This window comes from Grammomys surdaster, unplaced genomic scaffold (genome assembly GCF_004785775.1).
Source record: "Grammomys surdaster isolate TR1022 unplaced genomic scaffold, NIH_TR_1.0 142, whole genome shotgun sequence".
In the NCBI taxonomy this organism is placed as follows: Eukaryota; Metazoa; Chordata; class Mammalia; order Rodentia; family Muridae; genus Grammomys; species Grammomys surdaster.
The window spans coordinates 364,222-368,600 of NW_021604600.1; the positions used below are offsets into that span (position 1 = coordinate 364,222).

Consider the following 4,379-nt stretch of genomic DNA (forward strand, 5'->3'; position numbering starts at 1 on the left):
TCTGTAGTACTTTTGTAACAATACCATGCTGGTTTTGTTACTGTTGCACTGTAGTACTGAGATCGGCATTAATGGATGGTACCTCCAGCAGTTCTCTGATAATTCAGGGTTGGTTTAGATTTCTTGGGATTTTTATGTTTCCATATGAAACTGAAAATTGGCATGGACTTGAAGAATTGTGTTGGAATTTTGATGGGGATTGCGTTGAATCTGTAGATTGCTTTCGGTAGGATCATCATTTTTATTATATTAATCCTACAGATCCATGAGCATGGGAGGTTTTCCCATCTTCCGATATCTTCTTGAATTTCTTTTTTCATTAACTTAAATTTTTTCTAGGTGGGGCTAATGGTTAACCTCTTCAGATTGAAATTTTCCTTCTAGTATCTTCTGCAGAGCTGGATTTGTAGATCCTGCTTAAATTTGGTTTTATCATAGAATGCTTTTCTCCTCCTATTGTGATTGAAAGTTTTGCTTGGTGTAGAATTCTGGGCTTGTATCTGTGGTCTTTTGGAGTTTCTAAGAACACCTGTTCAGGACATTTTGGCTTTTATAATCTCCACTGAAATGCCAATGGTTTTCTAATAGATCTATCTTTATATGCTGCTTGGTCTTCTTCATTTGCATATTTTAATATTCTTTCTTGTTCTATACATTTAGTGTTTTGATTATTATGTATTGTGGGGATTTCTTTTTAGTCCAGTCTATCTGGTGTTCTGTATGCTTCTTCTACTTGATAGGCACCTCTTTCTTTAAATTAGGAAAAATTTCTTCTATGATTTTGTTGGATGTATTTGCTATACATTTTACCTGGGTTTCTTCTCCTTCCTCCATTTCTATTATTCTCAGATTTATTTTTTTTTACACAGCATCCCAGACTTCCTGGCTTTTTGTTCCAGGACTTCTTTAGATTTAATATTTTCTTTGACTAAGGTACCCTTTGCTTCTTTCTTGACTTCAAATGCCTGAGATTCTCTCTCCCATCTCTGGTATTGTGTTGGCATGTGGCTTGCCTGAGGTTCCTGTTGAGTTTCTAAAATTTTCATTCCCTGTTTTCCCTTTTAACACCATTTATACATGTCTTGAACAGTTTTCTTCACTTGTTGCATTGTTTGCAGTTTTGTAAATTCCATTAATGGGTTTATGCCAATCCTCTTTAAGGGCCTTGAGCATAATCATAATAGCTTATTTGAAATCCATGTCTTGTGCTTCAGTGATATTGAGTTTCTTGGGGATTTCTGTAGCAGGGTTGCTGGGCTCTAGTGGAGATAAGTTCTGGCTGTGATTGTGTTTTTATGCTGGCATCTAGGCATCTAGATGGGATGATTATAATTTTATGTGCTGGTATCAGTTCTTATCTTTGTTGAGTGGTATTCCATTCCATGGTTTCTGTTGCCCTCTCTGGTTCCTATAAGAATGTCAGGGGCTTGTGTGTTGCTTGGTAGGGAATGTTTCTGAGATCCTGCCAACTGTGGCTACTGGGGTCCTAGGCAGAATGTGTATCTTAGTTAGGGTTTCTATTGTTCCAATAAAACACCATGGCCAAAAGCAACTTTAGGAGGAAGGCTTGTGTGTCCACATCACTGTTTATTATTTAAAGAATTCAGGACAGGAACTCAAACAGGGAAGGAACCTGGAGGCAGGAGCTGATGCAGAGGTGAGTACAGGGTCAGCTCTCCTGCTCTCAGGACCCCATTGGGGCCAGTTGTCCTGTCTGCCACAGGTAAGGGGAGGAAATCTCTCCCTCAATGACTTCACAGCACAGCAGACAAGAGGCAGGGCCCAGTCCTCTATGCTTATGCCCTCAGGGGCCTTCTGTTGGCAACCTGGGGCAACTCTACTGTGTTTCCTGGGCTATTGTGCTTTCTGGCTGATGTATGGGCCCATTCTCCAGTGTACTGCAGCTGGCTAGGGGTGGGAGTAGCTCTCCTGTTCTCGTACCCCCAGGGTCAGCTCTCTCAAGATACCCAAACAAGATATGGGGCCAGTTCTGCACAGCCCTCAGACATCAACATGTCCCCTGATGGCATCCCAGACCAGGGACATCTGCCTGGTCTTTGGTGGTAACAGACCCCCGCTGCTATAGAACCACGGACCCAGACATGGCCCCTGGTGACATCACAGGACAGGTCCTAGGTTGCATCACTGGCAACTCACATCAGGCTGTTCCTCACTACCCTTGAGTCTCCAGTTCTGCCTCTCTTCATTGTGCCCACATCCTTCTGCTTCTCTTTCTCTTCCATTTCTCCACCACTTACTTGCTCCTCTTAGAGGCACTTGGGGTCTCCGAGTGTCTGGGGTCATCACAGGAGTGCTATGCCCCAATTGTGCGTTATGGCACATGGCACATGGTACTTTATGTGCATTTTAGCACAGGGATCATCTTGGCATGGTCTGCCATGGCTTGAGTGGTGCCAGACTGTGGTCATCTCAGGCTACCTCCCTGTCTGTGTCTTATGGCATCAGACTGATCGTTGCCTTGGCCTTGATTCTTCCTCCTCCGCAGGGACCATTAGTCTATTCAGATGTTCATAGGTCAGAACAGTGAGTGTGGACATAGCCTCTCTCCTCTCTGCCACCTACTGATGCACACGTGACACAGCAGCCACACTCCAGTGCTTCTAGGGGCAGTCCTGATCATGATCTTTAGGAAAAAAGATTCAGTCTTTTGCTGTTAAGTATGAATTTAGTTTCAATGCCCTTGAAGAACTTGAGGAGGTTCCCTTCCACTTCAAGCTTATTGAGTGTTTTATTATAAGGGCGTTGAAGTTTTCTCTGTGTTGTAGTCATCTGGCTGTGTTTTATTCCTGTTTTACTAATGTGGCACATTCCATTTTTGATCTTAATGTAATAAACCAACCTAGTATTTCTGGGACAAGTTTCCTTTGGTTATGGTGTAAATCCTTTTCATATATTGTTGGATTGTTTTGTAGTATTTGTTTTGGAAGATTTCCATCTATATATTGTTTGTTTATAAATGTGTAAAATTTCCTTCAGTGGCAGTAATAAAGTTGAACAGTTGGATCAAAGATCCCATGGCACATTAAGTCTGAAGCATTGACTGTGGGGCCTTGTACAGAAAAGTCTAGCTAACACTTCTTGTAAACATAAGGTTTTCTAGGAATACATACACTGTATAACTGTAAGTATGTTTATTTTTAATGAACATCTACTATCTTGAACCATAAATTGTAATTTGTGTAGGTCAAGTATGTTCAGATATTAACACCTGAATGTGTCAACACAATGCAGTGTGATAACGATGTGGCAGGACTTTAGGGGGTAGTATAAATGAACAATGGTTCACCCCAGTTAGGGCATCAGTCACTGGACAAAGAAACAGGCCCGCCAGATCTAACAGTACATCAGTGAGCTTATCTGAGTCACTTGCAAGAATATTGGTGAAGTGTTACTTAAAGGAGTATGGGAGGCTCAAAAGCTACACCATTGAAATTCCCATCTTAGTCAAATAGTTCATCAAAGTGCATCTCAAGAGCACTGTCCAAATTGCAGGCAGCCCTGCTGGTCAGAGAATCTCTTCTCTCAGTTAACATTGTGTAGCTTGGCCTTGTGACTCTTGTAACCTTCAGCAGTTTCCTGGAGCTTGTAGGCTTTGTATACTTCCTGAGTCTTCTGAATGTCCCTCTTGCCCAGGGGGAATGTTTCAATCTAGAAGAAATAGGTACATAGTACCTCTCATTGTAGATTGTTGTGCAAATCAGACCCTTGCCTGTCTGTCACTATGACAACCCAAAATGTTCTCCACATTCCTAGGTAACACCTGTGAGGATTACTGATTCTTATAAAAAAACATAAAGATGACTGACAACAGCCATTACTCTGCTGAGTGATGTCAGCTGCTCACTCAAGCACTCAGGTCTCTGTTTCTATCTTTTACTCATTGTCATGATGAGGATTTCCTTTTAATTAATATTTTAAATATATTTTGACAATTTCATGTATATAAAATATGTAGTACATGATATCCAACATTCAGTATGTGATATGTAATATTTGATACGTGACATGTAACATGTGATGTGCAATGTGAGACATGTAATATGTAACATATATATTACCATGTACAAGATATCATATATATGGGAAATAGCTGAAGAGGCAAGGCTGTTGTCTAATAATCTGAAAAGAGAGTCAGGCTGGGGGCTGGAAACTAGGAGAGCTGAGGGTGGGGCAAGGAAAGAGTGGTCAGAACAGGATGTTTACCCCACCCTCCTGTGTGTGTGTGTGTGTGTGTGTGTTCCTGTGAACATCCTGTAATTACCTCTCTGGCATCCCCTGCTGCCTGAACTAGACGCAGAAATGGGATACACATCGAGAGGAAACATGATGTATTAATTACTTTTCTCAGGGCTGTGACC

General features: G+C 41.5%; 1 non-coding gene across 1 annotated transcript; it reads right to left on the bottom strand.

Moving 5' to 3' along the window:
• Nucleotides 1-2,499: 2,499 nt before the first annotated feature.
• Nucleotides 2,500-2,632, bottom strand: LOC114618538. Its single transcript, XR_003710967.1, has one exon. It is a non-coding gene; the product is annotated as a small nucleolar RNA SNORA17 (small nucleolar RNA).
• Between the last annotated feature and the right edge of the window lie 1,747 nt (nucleotides 2,633-4,379).